Below are 17,650 nucleotides of genomic sequence, written 5' to 3' on the forward strand. Positions count from 1 at the left end.
AATTTAATCACTGCCTCAATTGTGGTAACCTCTTCACTGCCAAAAGGCAGGAAATTCAAGGATGCATTCTTTTACAAAATGTTCCTGTTTGTAAAGAAGGCAATCCAAACCGCACACATACCAGATACATTCTTTGGGAAAATGGAAATGTACAGTCATATTCAGCACAGTAGCAGAAACTACATGTAATTGACCAGCACAGATAAGGGCACAATCCAAAGTCTTAAACCTCTCTCTCTGAAATCAGTGGGCTTTTAAAAGTGCTTAATTTTGATTGGTTCTGTTTCCAAGGTGTTTTAGTTCCTATAAATCTACACAAATATGACTCAAACCTGATGAGCAAAGTGCAAAATTTTATCTGTTTCCAAAGCCTCCCCACCTCTACCTCCACCATGTGCTTTTTAGAAAGAATGACTTGTATGCTGGCTTCCAACTAGATTCTTGATGCAGATTTGAGAACACTGCAGTTCATCGACGTCTCGTGATGATCCTGACTATGTCTTTGCACGCATACATTGATCCAGTTCACACATCATGGTAAACCATAGTTAATGGCTGTGCTAAGTAGTCCTTTCACTGCTTCTCTCGCACACTGCAAGAAAACTAAGCACGATACCTGGCTTTGTGATACATACAATCTTTACCTTTTCTGATACCAGGTGATTGAGAAGGTCAGAGTTGTTTCACCTGAGATGTTCTACTTATTTACTTATGCATCTTTAAAGTTTTATTTCTACCCATCCTTCATCCGATGAGACCCCAGGTGGAATACAATGCCTGATAAATACAACAATAAAATAAAAAGCCAACATTAAAACTTGAAATGCAGCAGAAACTCCACAACATTCTAGTGTCTAAACATGGCTCTCACTTGTTCCATTTAAGTCTTTAGAGGCTCCTGGGAGCTTTTGTTTCAGTATTCTGTGCTAGCATAGAAGGCTGATGACCAAACATCTCAAGTGTCCAGAGGCTTGTTAGCAAAGGCTTGTCACTCCTAGAAATCTACGTGTCTCTGTACCGAGTCCTTGGGGCACTGATCCCGGTTGTACAGCTGAACTCTGACGAGGGCTCCACATTGTCTAACATGACAAGGAGCTACATTCTCAGGCTAACAGGCAAAGAGTCACTTTCTCATTGGAATGGCAGCTTCCGTAATAGCAGGCGGGAGATAGGTATGTGTCCTACTCTCAGACAAATCTTCTTTGACTTCTCTCAGCAATTTCCAAGCTTATTTTTGGCAATGTTTTCTGACAGGGGTGGGACAGGGGATGGAAGATGCAGTACTCCTCATGTCACTAGGAGCAGAATTACAGTTCCATATTTGATTCTGTGTTATATTTCCTGCACTGTTTCAGCACACAGCTTAAAAATCTTTGGGCAGATTGACCCATGCATTTAAAGCACATGACTTCCCCAAAGAATCTTGAGAACTGTTGTTTGTTAAGGGTAATGGGAACTGGAGCTCTGTGAGGGGAGGGGGAAGTACAGTTCCCATAATTATGACCTTTAAACATAGATTGGATGTACTTCAAAAGTATGGTGTGGATCTGCCCACAACGAATGTGGAGTCGTGACGTGCTGACTCTAAAGTCCCACTGCAATCTTTCTCATGATTGGGGCTGCAATCCTATACACACTTACCTAGGAGGCTACTCTCACAGGGTTGAGCTTTCTAGTGCTGATAGCTGAGCTTCCTGCTGATGGTAGATACTTTTCTCTACCATGCAAATTAGTTTCCCTATCATAACATGTGGGAGGGAGGCCCAAGCGAGCATTGCGCCTTGTCATGCACCCACTTTGAAGGCCTTATGATGCCACACAGCATCTTGGCCCTGGCTGTGGTTGGTTCAAAAAGGTTCAATATCATGAAACTTTTCACCCCTCCCCTGTTTCCCTTATTTTGTGCAGAAAAGGTTCAGCAAATAACTTTCGGCTCACCTCTGGTAAAATGCAGCTTTCATTGTAATCTACCAGAGTAGTTATGCCACTTTGCACAATGCAACACTATAAATCAATGCATAAACAACTTTCAAGATATGAAAATTGTCCAAATGTCACTGCTTAGGCAAAGATAATTGTCCCTGCATGCATTTCTGGATTCTTTCTTCCTCCACGCTGAAAAGAGCTATCATTCAACCCATCTTTCAATGGTACTTATATAAAGCTGGCTTAGATTATTTTCTCTATATTGGTTTCATATTACTTCCTCAGCCAGCTCTTGCTTTCTGCTAGTCTTTGTTGTTCTCTCTACTTCCCTCGGGACTTTGCTTTTAATTTGCATGATACCCATCACATCAGTTTGCTCTTTATTTTCACTACAACTTATTATCACCTTTCCATGATAAATGCAGAAGTCTACAATGTGTCACCCACATTAATAAGTGCCTACAAAACAAAATGCCAAACTATAACCCTAGCCAAGATGCTGATGCAAGGGGTTACATTAAGGGAATGAAAACAATGGGGCAGGGAAACAGTCACAAATCTAGATTACTAGGCTGATAATCATTGTTTTAATTAGGCACATCCCATGGTGTATATTAATGTACAGATAGAGAGGAAAAGGGGTCGTTCCAAATTTTCTGAATTAGACTTTCTCCTTCTCTGGACTTAGCTCAATTTGATCCCAGATAAATGACATCCGTTGATCCTATCACAAAAGCACAACAGTGAAAACACATGGGGTGGTGTTAGTCCTACTCAAAAGAAATTAATAAATGTGACTAAGTTAGGTTCATTCATTTCAGGGGTCTACTCTAAGTAAAACTTAGATACAACCTGTCAGGGGATGATTAGCTGCTTGTGCTTAAAATTGTGCCCCCTCAGAGTTTGTGCGGCTCCACAAACCTCTGTGTGTGACAGAGCTCCTCAGACATGTCTGCTCTAGTCACTAGTAGAGTCTGACAGTGGCTGCCTGCGGAAGCGTTTCCAGCAAAGAAGCTCCTTAACGGAAACGCGTCTCCTGGACTCACGACGTGGCAGCTTCCGGCGAAGAATGGGTCTCCCTACAGTTGCTTCTGACACCTCCCCGCTATTTTCGCTGGACGTGTCTCTCACCCCTTTCTCTCCCCTGCTGTTTCCTGCCTGGGCTGCTGCGTCTCTCTCAGCATTACTGAGATCCTCCTCCAGAGACCCCTCGCTCCCCCTGCTGGTCCCTGCTTTGGCTGCTGACTCTCTCCCAGTCTCTGGGAGCCCTACCAACTCCCTTTCCTCTGATGTCAGTTCCCTGACATCCACCTCCCCTCCAGGGCCCCCTTCCCCCCCGCCCCTACTCTCTCCTCTGGGCGGTGAGGAGCTGAAACCCTGAAAAGAATCCTCTTCATCTTCAGACGTCTCGAACATTTCCCTCCATCGGTTTTCGTTCCGGCTCGCTGAATCCTCCTCCGCCTCGGAATCAGAGAACCCCTCCAACTCTTCTTCTTCGTCGGTGGTGGCGAAGTATTCCCTCCGGAACCTCGCCACTGGCTGAGGTTTACGAGGGAATCTCTGATGAAAAGTTTCTATCAAAACCTCGTCATCTACATCCTCTGCCATGACCCAGGTGTTTTCCGACTCCGGCTCCCCTTCCCACATTACCAAATACTCTACTTGATCTCCCTTCCACCTGGAATCGAGAATCTCCGCTACATGGTAGCTGTGTTCTTTTTCCTCCATAGCTGGTCCCCTATTGACCCTCCCTTCTCTGTCCCCTTTATACGGTGACAGCAACGACCTGTGGAACACTGGGTGCAGCTTCATGTGGTTCGGTAACCGGAGTCTGAAAGCCACTGGGTTGACCTGCTGCGTGACTTCAAATGGGCCCAGCCTTTTGGGTCTTAACTTCTTACAACCCCCTTTGAATGGTAACCCTTGGGTGGACAGCCACACCTGGTCCCCCACCCTAATGCTTTCCCCTTCCCTTCTGGTTTTGTCTGCCTGCCTCTTATATTCCTCCTTCGCCCTGTTTAAATTAAGTTGGAGCTGGCGATGGATCGCTTCCATTTCTTCAACGAACTGTTCTGCAGCTGGAACGCTCCAGTTCTCCCCTTCCCCCCCTGGGAAGGCTCGGGGATGACACCCGTGATTAGCCAAAAAGGGGCTCATCCCCGTGGACACGTTCTCTGCATTGTTGTAGGCAAATTCTGCCAACGCCAGCTTCTCCACCCAATCATTCTCTCTGTCATTCACATAACACCTCAAATATTGCTGGAGGACACCATTAGCTCTTTCCGCCTGCCCGTTGGTTTCTGGATGACGGGCAGTTGAGAAATTCACCTCTACATGCAATAAGCTCATGAGCTTCCTCCAGAACCTGGAAGTAAATTGTTTCCCTCGGTCAGAAACCACCCTCAAGGGGGCGCCATGCAGCCTAAACACATTTTCCACAAACAATTTAGCGGTTTCTTCCGCTGTGACCGCATGTGAGCAGGCTATAAAGTGGGCCATCTTGGTTAACAGGTCTACCACAACCATGATGGCTGTTTTCCCTCTGGACCTTGGCAGATCAGTCATGAAATCTATTGCCACTGCCTCCCATGGCCTTTCCGGCGTGGGTAGTGGTTCTAATAAACCTGCCGGTGCCCGCCTCTCCCCCTTGGCTCGTTGGCATTGGTCACACCCTCTCACATACTCCCGCACATCTTCCCTGACCTTGGGCCACCAGAATTCCCTGGTAACCAGCCACATGGTTTTGTGTTGCCCAAAATGCCCTGCTGTGGGGCTATCGTGCAGTTGCTTGAGTACCTTTTCCCTCAATTCCCCTTCAGGTATATATAACGCTCCCTTGTAGTACAACGCCCCGTTTCTCTCCTCAAAACCCCCGGGTTTGTCTCCCTCCCTCCTGAGACCCCTGAGTTTGTCCTGGGCGTATTCATCCTGCACCGTTCCCTCTACCAGTTCCCTTTGCCCCACCAATGCCGCCCCACACACCCAGCGGTCCTCGGGAATGACATGGGTCTCTTCGGGTGCACCCTCCCCCTCCAAATATTCAGGTTTGCGTGAGAGAGCGTCCGCCCTAACGTTCTCTGGGCCTGGCACGTAACAAATCTCAAAGTTAAATTTGGAGAACTCCTGGGCCCATCTCAACTGCCGTTGGTTGAGCACTCGCGCAGTTCTCCAATACTCTAGATTCTTATGGTCCGTGCACACTTGCACCTTATGTTGTGCACCAATTAGCAGGTGCCTCCATCTCCGGAAAGCCTCATGAATCGCAAGAAGTTCCCGGTCGTACACCGTGTAGTTCCTCTTGGATTTGTTCAGCTTTCGCGAAAAGAAGGCACACGGTCGCCACTCTGACTCCTCCTTCCCCGACTGCAGAAGAAGCACCGCCCCTATGGCTCTGTCAGAAGCGTCTGTTTCGACCCTCAGCTTTTTTTGTAAATCCACATGCAGAAGTTGTTCATCAGAGGCGAAGGCCCTTTTCAGTTCCTCAAACGCTCGCTCTGCCTCCCCCCGTCCAAACAAACTTCTTTTTACTTCTGAGACAGTCCGTGATGGGCGCCGTCAGGTGGGCGAAGTTTCGGATGAACTTACGATAAAAGTTTCCAAACCCTAGGAACCTCTGCACATCCTTCTTGGTTTTGGGTGTTTTCCATTCCAGCACTGCTTGAACCTTGCCGGGGTCCATGGCCAACCCCTTGTCTGACAAGCGGTACCCCAGGAATTCCACCTCCTTGGTATGAAACTGACACTTCTCCAGTTTCACCCACAGCCTGTTGGCTTGCAGCCTGCTCAACACTTCTCTGACGTCTCTCACATGTTGCTCCTCATTCTCCGAATACACCAACACGTCATCTAAGAAGGCCACGCAATTCTTGTAGAGCAAAGGCCCCAGTACGTGGTTCATGAAGGCTTGAAAACACGCGGAGCCTGTTTGTAATCCAAAAGGCATAACGAGGTATTCAAATGCCCCCAAAGGGGTGAACATGGTGGTCTTCCATTCATCCCCTTTCCTTATACGTATCAGGTTGTACGCCCCCCTTAGGTCCAGCTTTGTAAAAATCTTTCCTTTCCGCACCCTGGTCAAAATATCATCAATCCTGGGCATAGGAAAAGCCGCCGGCTCTGTCACTGCATTTAACTGCCGGAAATCACATACAAGTCTCGGCTTGTCCGTGTGCTTTTTATCCACAAAAAACACTGGGCTACCCCCCGCTGCCTTGGACTCTCTGATGAAGCCTCTCTTCAGGTTCTTGTCAATGAACGCTCGCAACTGCTGCATTTCCCTGTCTGACATGGCATACAACTTGCCTACAGGAAGCTGTGCTCCAGGGAGTAAATTGATCTGGCAATCAAAGGGCCTATGCGGGGGTAGTTGGTCAGCTTCCTTCTCGCTGAACACGTCGCTGAGATCAGCATACTGTGGTGGCACCTTCCCCTTCTCCATTACTTCAGTCCCTGCCAGGGTGGCTTGGGCCCCTGCTGACCCCTTTTCCCCCCTGCAGTGTTCTAAGCAATGTGCTGAACCGAAGGAAACCACTCTTTGATGCCAGCCCACCAGCGGATCATGTAGGGCTAGCCAGCTCATTCCCAAAATAATGGGAGCGCCTCCCAAGGTGGCCACATTAAACGCTATCAGTTCTGTGTGCCTTGCCACCCTCATTATCATTGGGACGGTCTGCAAGCTGACTCCTCCTCCCAACAGTTCCCTGCCATCGATCGTGGTCACCTGCAGGGGGTTGCTTAAAGGGATAGTCTGTATCTGGTGTTCAGCAGCAAACTCCTTGCTCATAAAATTGCAGGAGCTGCCTGAGTCCAACAGCGCCTTTATTTTTAGGGGGTGTCCATTTTGCAGCTCTAGCGACACTTCAATCACTAGAGCAGGTCGAGGAGCTTCTGGCACGGGCACTTTCACTGCTCTTTGGCCTGGCTGCAGTGCCCTGACGGTGGCAACCAGGCGTTGGCTTTTACATGCTCCGTTTCTCCCTGCTCTCCCCCCTCAACAGCTCCCACCATCCCTTGCCATTCCTTCCTCTGGGGGCAGACTCTGGCAAAGTGGCCTGGCTGTTGGCAGAGATAGCATTTCCGGGCTCCTTTTCCCTCCTTCTTAGCCCCCTCACTGGGCTTTGAAACTGCGCGCGCGCGGGCTGTTCCGATTTCCATCGGCTCTGCCGGCGGGAAAGCTGGCTCAGGAATGTCTGGAATGTGGAACTCCTTCCAACGTTCCCCTCTCCCTTCCCGCCTCTCCAAGGCTCTTGCCTCCTGGCGCGCTCCAATGGTCAGCGCAGATTTGGTCAGCTGATCCATAGACACCGCCCTGGGGCTCCGGGACAGCTCGTCTTTCACAGCCGAAGAAAGACCTTCTTCAAATAGCATCTGAATGGGTGCCGCCGATAAATCCCACCCCAATCTGTGAATCAGCATGGTAAATTCAGTCCAGTACTCACGGACAGATCTGCTTCCCTGCTTGCAAGCCATTAGCTGTCTGCGCACCACCCCTTCCTCAATATCGCTGGAAAACATGATATCCATTGCACAAAAGAACTTCATAGTGTCCTTTAGGATATCATTGTGCGTTGCCATCAGGGGTCGAACCCAGTCTCGCGCCCCCTTCTCAAGATGCCCAATTACGAAAGCAACTCGCGATTCCTCATCAGGGAACTCATCAAACTGCACATTAAGGGCATATTGCATCTCTGTCCTAAAGGCATGGTAATCCTTGGGGTCCCCCCCAAACTTCTGCACCAATCCTGGTACCTTTCTGGGGAACTGAGTGGTTCTCCCCTTTTTGTCTGCATCCTGAGCCCTTCTCTCCTCGAGCCTCGCCGTCTGCAGCGCAAGTTGGACCTCCAGAGCTTGATACCTTTCTTCCAAGCTTGGACCAGCTCCAACCCCTGCCTCTCCGGTTCCGGCTGGGTTGCTCATGATGCTTTCTCCTGCACAGGCAGCGTACAGAGACTGTCAGACTGCTGTCAGGGGATGATTAGCTGCTTGTGCTTAAAATTGTGCCCCCTCAGAGTTTGTGCGGCTCCACAAACCTCTGTGTGTGACAGAGCTCCTCAGACATGTCTGCTCTAGTCACTAGTAGAGTCTGACAGTGGCTGCCTGCGGAAGCGTTTCCAGCAAAGAAGCTCCTTAACGGAAACGCGTCTCCTGGACTCACGACGTGGCAGCTTCCGGCGAAGAATGGATCTCCCTACAGTTGCTTCTGACACCTCCCCGCTATTTTCGCTGGACGTGTCTCTCACCCCTTTCTCTCCCCTGCTGTTTCCTGCCTGGGCTGCTGCGTCTCTCTCAGCATTACTGAGATCCTCCTCCAGAGACCCCTCGCTCCCCCTGCTGGTCCCTGCTTTGGCTGCTGACTCTCTCCCAGTCTCTGGGAGCCCTACCAACTCCCTTTCCTCTGATGTCAGTTCCCTGACACAACCCATAGTCATGATTCACATATAGCAATTGCATTTGGGTATAGCTTACATTTCTCTTTCTGGTTCTTCTTTTATTTACTTATTTATTTAAAAACATTTCTAAATGGCTTAATATATTTTTTAAAAAAATTAAGATGTGTACAAAAATAATATAAAGAGCTTAAAAGGGGGAATTCAAAAGTAAGAGCCCAAACTCATGGGTCAGGAAGCCTGGATCAAAAGATGTGTCTTCACAAGATGTCTGAAGCCAATGATAGAGGATACTTTCCATACAGCAGAGGGAAGGGCATTCCAAAGTGTAAGAACAATGGAAGAAAATGGTCACCTCCTTTTCATATGCTGTGCCACCTTGAAGGGCAAATGGGCAGGTAGAAAATGTGTGTTGAATACATGCAGTGCAGAGTTGGGTTTCTGCAGAGCAAAGTCTTGGTTTTGCCAGCTTGAAGTCCTACACATGCCATCATTGCAAAGCTGCTCAATGGTGGCTGAATGTTATAGAATGCTGCGATGAACAGAATTGTAATGTGGGTGTATACAGAACCAGCACCTACCCAAGTTGAAGAGAGTAAAGGTAACATCCATAGGGTCTGACACTTCTTCCAAATCACCACTTGAACAGCCCTCAAGACTGTTGAGAAGAGAGAAGCAGCAGAATCTGCCCTCACCATCCCGGTGGGCCAATCAGGAGACAGCAGGCGGTTGAGCCATTGATTTAATAGCAGTTGCAGCTGATGGAAGTTGGAGTCCAACAGCATATAGAGGGCCACGGGTTCCTCATCTTTTCCCTAAATCATGCCTTCTGGTGCACCCAAAGGTGAGCATTCTAATCTCTGCTTGAAATCCATGAAGTCAAGAATTTCTACAATATCTCTGGATTCCTTCTCCATATAATTCGAACTGAAAATGCTTAATCTAAATCTCATTTTCTGTACTTTTCAGCCTTTGGTTTCTTATTCTTCCTGTGATGTCAAAGCTACAGGGAGGATTAGTTGAACACACAGCCTAAGTCAGGGATGGGTAGACCTGCAGTGCTCCAGATCTTGTTGGAACCCAACTTCCATCAGCCCAACCAGCACGGCCAATGATCAGGGATGACGGTGATTGTGGCCCAACAATATCTGGAGAGCCATAGGGTCCCCATTCCTGACCAAATCACACCATCTACACCAGCCAATGGATGCTTTCCATGCCTAGCAGCCACTTGGAAGCTGCCTACTTATACAGAGTGTGACCATCAGTCCATCTAGGTCAGTAAAGTCTACACAGACTGGCAGGGTTTCAAACTGGTGTTTCTCCCAGCCCTACCTGGAGGTGTTGTGGCCCAGAGACTTTCTGTTTGCAAAACAGATGCTCTGCCATTGAACTGCTGCCCTTTCCCCATGAGCAGTGGATTCTTCAGAAAGTTTATGCTCACAGTAAGCTTCAGTAGAATTGGACAGATTTTAAGGCAGGCACAGCCCATGGCGTATGTATATCAACTTGGAAAGTAACAACAGCAACAATCCTGGTCTTGCAGTAATAGGGATGAGTGTGATGAACAACTGTCCTCTCCTTCTTTAGATACCTGGTCCTTTGTGGGACTCAGTAAACATAGCTTGATCCTTCGCAGCACATGTCAAGCTGAAGTTGTGTCTCCCCTATGGAAAAATAATAATAACGTGGTTTCTCTGGCAGTTCATTTCTCTTGATAACAGAGAAAGTTGAGATTAGTTCATCTGTGTCTGTGCATGGAGGGAGGGGGGAGTTGCATCATTAAAACTTTGCTTGGGTTAGGAATATCTTTGATAATTGGAGGTTAGCACTGCTGTGTGCTTGCTGCTCAGCAAAAATATAAAAAGCTCCTTAAAATATTTGATCTAGGTATTGCGTATGCTTTTTTTCTTCTTCTTCTCCTCTAACATCCTCTGGCTATCTAGCAAGTGATAGTTTACAGATAATAGTTTCCCTTTTGAGTTTCCCTTTCATGTGTGCTAACGGAGAAGAGCTCACTCCTTTCTTTGCCAATGAAACTATGTCTTCCTACTTTGGTAAATTCTTTGACATTCTTTCCCTCCTCCCTCCATTGTAGCTCTCTTCAGTGCTTGTACCCATCAATACAATAACCATTTCTCTTAATTATCCCTTAATCACACTTACCAGTGATAGGTCTAAATAATTTATTGATTTTATTTATTTGTTTATTGTCAATGTTCCCATGCTGCTGCTTCCTACATATAGTCACTTTTTTGTTGCAAAAAAAGCAACAAAATTTATTTGTTTATATAAATCGCTAAGCAATCAAATCTTCCTAAATAGTTTAAAGCATTAGTAACAATAAAAAAGTCTTTCCATTTGCAAACCTGTGGCTATCAGGCTCACAGATGTAGAAGCCCCCTATCCAGTTGGATATTCATCCCATCCCCTAATGTGGTTAGAATAGGGCCTTTCCCATCCATCATAAACCTGTGTCCAGCCCTGTCACTCCTTAACCACTGAAGGATCAGCAGCAGCAGGAATCTTGTACAGTATTCTAAATAACATGGGGAACCTCTATAAGTGCAGCCAGTCTAATGTATGGCTGAGTGGGCCTTGGAGGACAAAAGAGAGGGCAGGGCCAACAGTATTCCAGTGATGCCATTCCAATCACACGGGGACTCCAATAGGACTTCAGTCTGTAGACTAGATGCCAGCCTATAAGCTTCCTGTGCTTTATTCTTCCAGATGCTTTTTTTCTCACTGTTGTTCCCAAATCTTCAAACCACAGATGTTGTCATTTTTGACATCTCAGGTGCCAGCATGAAAACAGAGGATAGATGGAAGCAAGAAATGGATGCACTGGGTGGTGCAACAAGCCTGTTAAAAGTGTTGGCCTGAGCCTGGGGAGAGGAGCATTTGTGTTCTGCTCCTGCAGCAAAATGTCTTGACATGTCACAGAGGCAAGTTACACACTCATCTGCTTGGAATAATTCCTTTCAAAAAAATTTACAGGTGGTAGAAAGAATTAATGACCACGTGATAGTGATAGTCATGGACAGCAGTGAGATTAAAGCAGTGAAAACTTCCCCTGCCCTGCAATATTCTTTTTGCACTCCTTTATCCTGGTGTTACATGACTTTTTTTGTCATTACTTTATATTTTTCTTCTTCAGCTATGTGCCAAACAGAAAACTGAACAATCATCACTATTGCATATATGTTGTTTTCCATACTAGCAATTTAGTCTAGAATTAACATCCTTTGTTAACTCATTGTTTACAGAGAGTCCAGATAACATCACTGACCAACTGTTGCATCCCAGTGTCTACCATGTTGTTCTCCCTTTTTTCAGATCAGATTTGTGGCCATTTTTTCATCTTGAAAAGCACTTGCAGTGACAGCCTGTCCTGTACAGAGTGTGCGGGCAAAACTTAGTCACCTTCATAACTGGATTTCATAATTTATAACTGGATTGATGGGTGGGGTGCAAATTTCAATGCTTAAAAAAAAACCAAGGATTGAGGATATCAGTATTACTGTCCCTTTAATTAATTACTGTCACTTCATTCATTCACCTTTATTTTAAGTTAGCTAATTAGTTACGTGGTTCACATGCTGTAGCCATGAGATCAATGGGTTGACTTTAATTGCTCAGTTATTGTTCCAGAAGAGAAGGATTATTAGTTTCCTATTTGCAGGCAATTATTTCCATTTCTAAAAAGTATTATTATTAGTAGTAGTATTAATGCATTTTCAAAGTCTGTAATTCCATTACCCATCTCAATGTCATTTCAACTTCAACTATCTTATTAGATATTACTTCAGATGTAGGACAGTGGGAACACGGAGGTCCACACAGAAGGGCCAATGGTCAAAAAACAATATGATGTTCACCAAGCTCTGGTTGGCTATTGCATTCAATCCAGGATGTGCAACCATGGCTGGGTGTTATGTTATCAATGCAGACCAAATATGCCCACTACTCTGCATATACAGAGATGACAGTGGCTTGCATTACCACTTGTTGTTAGATATGTTCAGGAAAAACTGGAACAGCTCTTCCATGCCATCTAGTACACCATGGATGAAATATAATCCAATCCAAGACTATTGCTGATTGCTGGAAATATGCCTTGACTGCATCAAGACTAGGTGACTGTGATGCACTTTATGTGGGTCTCCCTTCAAAGAACATCTGGAAACTTCAACTGGTTCAGAATGCAGTGTGCAGACATTTAACAGCATATTATTTCTGCATTATAGCAACTTCACTATTTGTTGCAAGAGTCACCAGTATGGCATCTGCAGGGACATATGGACTCATTGATGCTTTTCCTGGTGCTCACATGGTCCTCTGCACCTCCATCTGTTTAGCCAAAATTAGGCTTGAAAAAAGCATTCTGTTGTAGACAGTATAATTGGTCATGATGTGTGTTTGGGGTGTGTATGCCCACAACAGTTTCGCCAGTTTGCAAATGTGCCCACTGCCCCCAAAGGTTGGTAACCCTTGGTCTACTGGTTCATTTGCAGAAACAATTCCAAGTGGTCCTTACCTTTAAAGGCTAAACCGTTTGGGACCATGATGCTTAATGCCCATCTCTTTCCATTTAGCCTGTCCATCTGCTGTGCTCAGAGGGAAAAGCTCCTCTGACTGTTCCATCAGTATCTGAGTCACAGCTGATGATGAAGGACCAGGAATTTTCTGTGGCAGTGCCAAGGATGTGCACCAAGAGATTTAGCTCACCTCTTTTTATGATCTTCTGCCAGGATTTAAGACTTTTTGTTTCATCAGGCTTTCAGTATGGTATTTTGATTTCTCTCTCTCTGGTATATTATGGGGCAATCATAACAATGTATGTACGTCTCACCAAATTCAACAGGGCATCCACCCAGGTAGGTGGAGTTAGGATTGCAGCCTTAGGATTGTATTCAATGGACTTGAGTAACATAGTTCCATTAATTTTAGTGGGTCTACTCTGAGTAGGAGTTAGCTGGACACAAGCCTTCATTTGAAATGCTCCACTGGAGTGGAAAGGGTGGATGAAAATGCTGAAATCAATGAATAGATGATTTTTTTAAAAATCATTTAGGCTATCACGTGATAGCTGCAGCTATCCTGTAAGGAAGTAGCTATTTTAGAGGACTCTCCCTGAGAATACAAAATAAAACAGTATAAATAAATAATAATAATGCTCTGCGTTATAGAAGATTCACCCTTCATTAACCAAAGCAATATGTGGAACCTCTGTCTCTCCAAGCAACAGTTTTCTGTCATGTCAGTAATCAGCAGTATGAGCAGAATTGCAGAGAAAATTGCCAGAACATCTACAGCTCCCCCAGTTCTCTCCTCAGTTCCCTGAAGTCATACTTCATGCTATCAAGTACTAAACGTAGGGTGACGTTTAATTTACAGAGCAGATTATCCATCATTCCCAAACTGTGCTATACAACTTCAGGACGTTGCTACCTAACAGTTTGATGGCCAGTTATTGAGAGGAGACTCTAACTGCAATCTGGCCAATTTGAAATAATAAATTAAAATGTAGCTCAGGTTCTTCCATCTGCTCCCAAGCTTCCTTATCGTTTTCAGGGCTTTACAATTACCTCCTCAGCTGCCTTCCCTGCTTTCAAATGCATCTCCCTTTTCCCATTTCAGTAAAAGAAAACCAAATAATGAACCCAGGAACTGCTATACTGGGTCAGAGAAATAGTTCATCAAGCTGTCTCAGGAAGTGGCCAGATTCAGATATTTTGTGTAGTTTTAAATGAACAAGGTTACTTGACTAAACATGGGGGAAAGAATGAAAGTGACTGCTAGCTGATTCCACAACTATTTTCCTAAGGGAAGCAAAAGGTTGTGTTGCCACCAGGAGAAATAGATGAACCTGCCAATTTTGGTTTCTCTCATTTTTTCATTTTTCCAATCCTAAATTTCTTCAGCAATTTGTATGTTTTTTTAAACCCTCATGCAAATTCACCTGCATTTGCATGCAAATTTCTCTTGATATAAGCAATATGCGCATCTCTGCAAGCAACTTTCCCTAATATAATGCATTTTTATGCAATTTCCCCCCTAATGTATGATGCGAACTCAGTCACAAAACTAAGAGTTGTGCAAATATCAAAGAATAATTGTGTTTCATTTAGCTGGCAGAATTAATGTTGTTGTGTCCTTAAAGGGTAGCAGGACATACCTTGCTCTTCCTATTTGGCTATACTGTATTGCTCCCCTCCTCTAGAAAAGGAAAGGAAAGAACAGGAAGTTGCTGTTAGTTACAGCACTGGATTTACCTAAGGTAAATTGCAGCCTTTCTCTCTGAAACACTATTCTTCCCCCACCCCCAAAAATCATACACAAGCTAGTTTTGGAGGCCAGATTTTTCCCTTTCCCCCAAACAGACCATTTTAGTCAACTAGATTGCATACTGGTCAATGCTAGTCAACTGTCAATATTAAATTTACATACATTTAAATAATTCAAAATAAATAAATGACCATTTAAAAAAATACATCTGAGGCATAAGTTAGCCGTAACTGGAATAACCTCCACAAATGCAGTATTAACAAGCCAACTGTTTCATAATTTAGAGATGCACACATATTTCAGGGAATAAAGATTGCTTAAAATGCCTTGGTAAATGGAAACATCTTGGGAAGAAAGCATTTGTTGACTTAATTTGCATGAAAGATTCATGCAGAAATCTTCACAGTAACAGTGGTAGGATATTTACCTTACACTATGAAAATAATGTAAGAAGGCAGGTGTGTGGTGTTGTTTTTTAAAAATGGCATTGCCCAATAAATAAGCAATGTTGTACACGTGTGTGTGTGTGTGTGTGTGTGTGTGTGTGTGTGTGTGTGTTGAGGAGATATTTTCATTTCTGCATCGGAAAACTCTGTAGGACAATGAAAATAAGGGTTAAACTCAGAAGGACAATGGGCCAGCCGTGTGCAGAACTGTAAATAAAATGAAAGAGACCTTTTGTGCCGCTGACAACATGGTATGCAAAGTCACAGGGCATAATATTTTAAGAGGATTACAGCTAAAGCTTTGGAGACTTTGAAATGGCCCAGCCAACCTTGTGCGCTTTTCAGTTTAAATGGGTGCACAGGCTTTGCTAGTCATTCGGAATTCAGCTGCACTGGCCAAGAGGGGAAAAGAGATGGAGAAAATCTTGGGGTATGATTTAAAGTTAAGCACTTTCAAGGGCCGTTGGCTTCCATAAGAGAGAGGTAAAATACATGCTTAAGTTCCCTATTGGGCTAGGCACTAAAAAGTGCTTAAGTTCAGCAGAATTGTGCCTTAAAGGTTTCTCTGTGTCTCTCTTTTCCCTTGAAATTAATCTTCCTTTGGAAAAAGTGAAATCAGAAAAGATTGTTACTAATCTAATGCTAATGTTTTTCTCATTGCCTTCCAGCTCCAGGGAGGTGACTATCTGCAGCAGGGAGACTTTTGTACCTGGAGAGGCTCCCCATATTTCAGAACTCTGAATATGGATTCTAAAACGCACAGGGAGTGCCTGTGAATAGAAAAGTCTCCCCACTGTAGACAATCACTTTCCTGGAGTTGGAAGGTGATGAGAATATTAACCAGTGGGGTTGTACAGCAGCTGCTCACAGATGAGCAGCTGAAAGAAAAAAGTAAGACTCTAGGGTAACTAGGGATGACGGTGAGCAAATGAGGCCACTGACATGTTCTTAGTGTACAGTGGTACCTTGGTTCCCAAATGGCTTAGTTGTCCAACAAATCGACTCCCAAATACTGCAAACCAGGAAGTAAGTGTTCCGGTTTGCGAATGATTTTTGGAAGCCGAACAGCCGATGCAGCATTTGAGTGCAGGAAGCTCCTGCAGTCAATTGAAAGTTGCACCTTGGTTTTTAAACAATTTCAGGAGTCGAACGGACTACTAGAATGGATTAAGTTTGAGAACCAAGGTACCACTGTATTGTATGGGGACTATTGATCTCAAGGGCAAATCTACTACGAAACGAATGAAGCTTGAACCCATGTCTCCCAGATCCTAGTTTGACACTCTAACCACCAGGCCACCTGGATGCAGGTGATGGAGGCTTGTATAGGAATATGAGGAAGAGTGTGAGATGGGATTAAATGCAACACAGCTTCAGCTACATGCTATTAGTCCTGGCAAAACATATTGTGAAATGTACTTCCCAAAACGTTTTTATACACTTAATGGTATTGACATAAAAGACCTGTGCTTTTGTGTTGGTACACACACACACACACACACACCTGCACCTAGGCATAGGGAAAGTAAATAATGGTTGAATGGATATTTGATGACTGTGTGTTTAATCCAAAAACACTCAGGCTGGTTGCTTCCAGTTCTCCTTGGTCTCTCCTGTCATGTCCTTTTAGCTTACTAGTGGCCAGCATTTACTCAGACTAATGAAGTTCATGGGGAGATAAAGCCTTCGGTTGACAAAATGGAAAATGAGCTATAAAAGTAACGCATTCTCACCACCACCACTGCCATGTCCTCAAAGATTGCATTTTAAAGCAGTTTGCGGCTTCTGCCGAAGACATAATTCACTGTTGAGAAACGCAAGAGGAGTAGAAGCCTCTCCTTAAAGGATCGTTCCCTGATACACAGCGCCAAGCAACTCTCTGTGCATTTCATTTGAATAAGAGACACAGTGACAGCTAAAAGCAGAGCTGAAACAATCTGTCACTGTAGGCGTGTAGCTTTCTCTCGATACAGTTCATTACGTTGCATGGCTACTTCCATTTCCTCGTGAGTTCAAAACAGGACAAGGAAGACAGTACATGCAGCAGAGACCCATTCAGGCTGAACTGCTAAAAGCAGGAATATTTTGACTTGGATTTAGAACACATGCCTGAAAGATATGTAACAAACCTCAATGAAGAGAAGATGCAAGAGTTTTTCTGTAAAATTATTGCATTTATCAACTTATCCTCCAAGGAGCTCAGTCAAGGTGGCATGCATGATTTCCCTCCTCTTTATTTAATCCCACCATGACCCTATGAGGTAGGTAGGGCTGAGAGTCGGTGACTGGCTCAAGGTCACCCAATGAGCTTCAATTCAAGGCCAATTCATAGTTTCTCACTGGTCTAGTTTCACTAATTCTACAGCCCAAGCTCCGCTGGTGATGCCTGTATCCCGAAAGAGTTGCCCATTAAACCTGAGATGGTGGGACCCGTGGTCCAAAAATTGCCCTTCTGGAAATTCCAATTGCTTCCTCTTCCGCTTCATGTGTGTGCACAAGAGGAGGAGAAAGGATGGGGAAATAGCAAGCTGCCTTATACCAGTTCGGACCATTGGTACATCTAGTTCAGTACTGTTTATTAGCAGTGAATCCCCAGGGTTCCAG

This window comes from Podarcis vaucheri (assembly GCF_965113315.1).
Source record: "Podarcis vaucheri genome assembly, chromosome: 8".
NCBI classification, from domain to species: Eukaryota; Metazoa; Chordata; class Lepidosauria; order Squamata; family Lacertidae; genus Podarcis; species Podarcis vaucheri.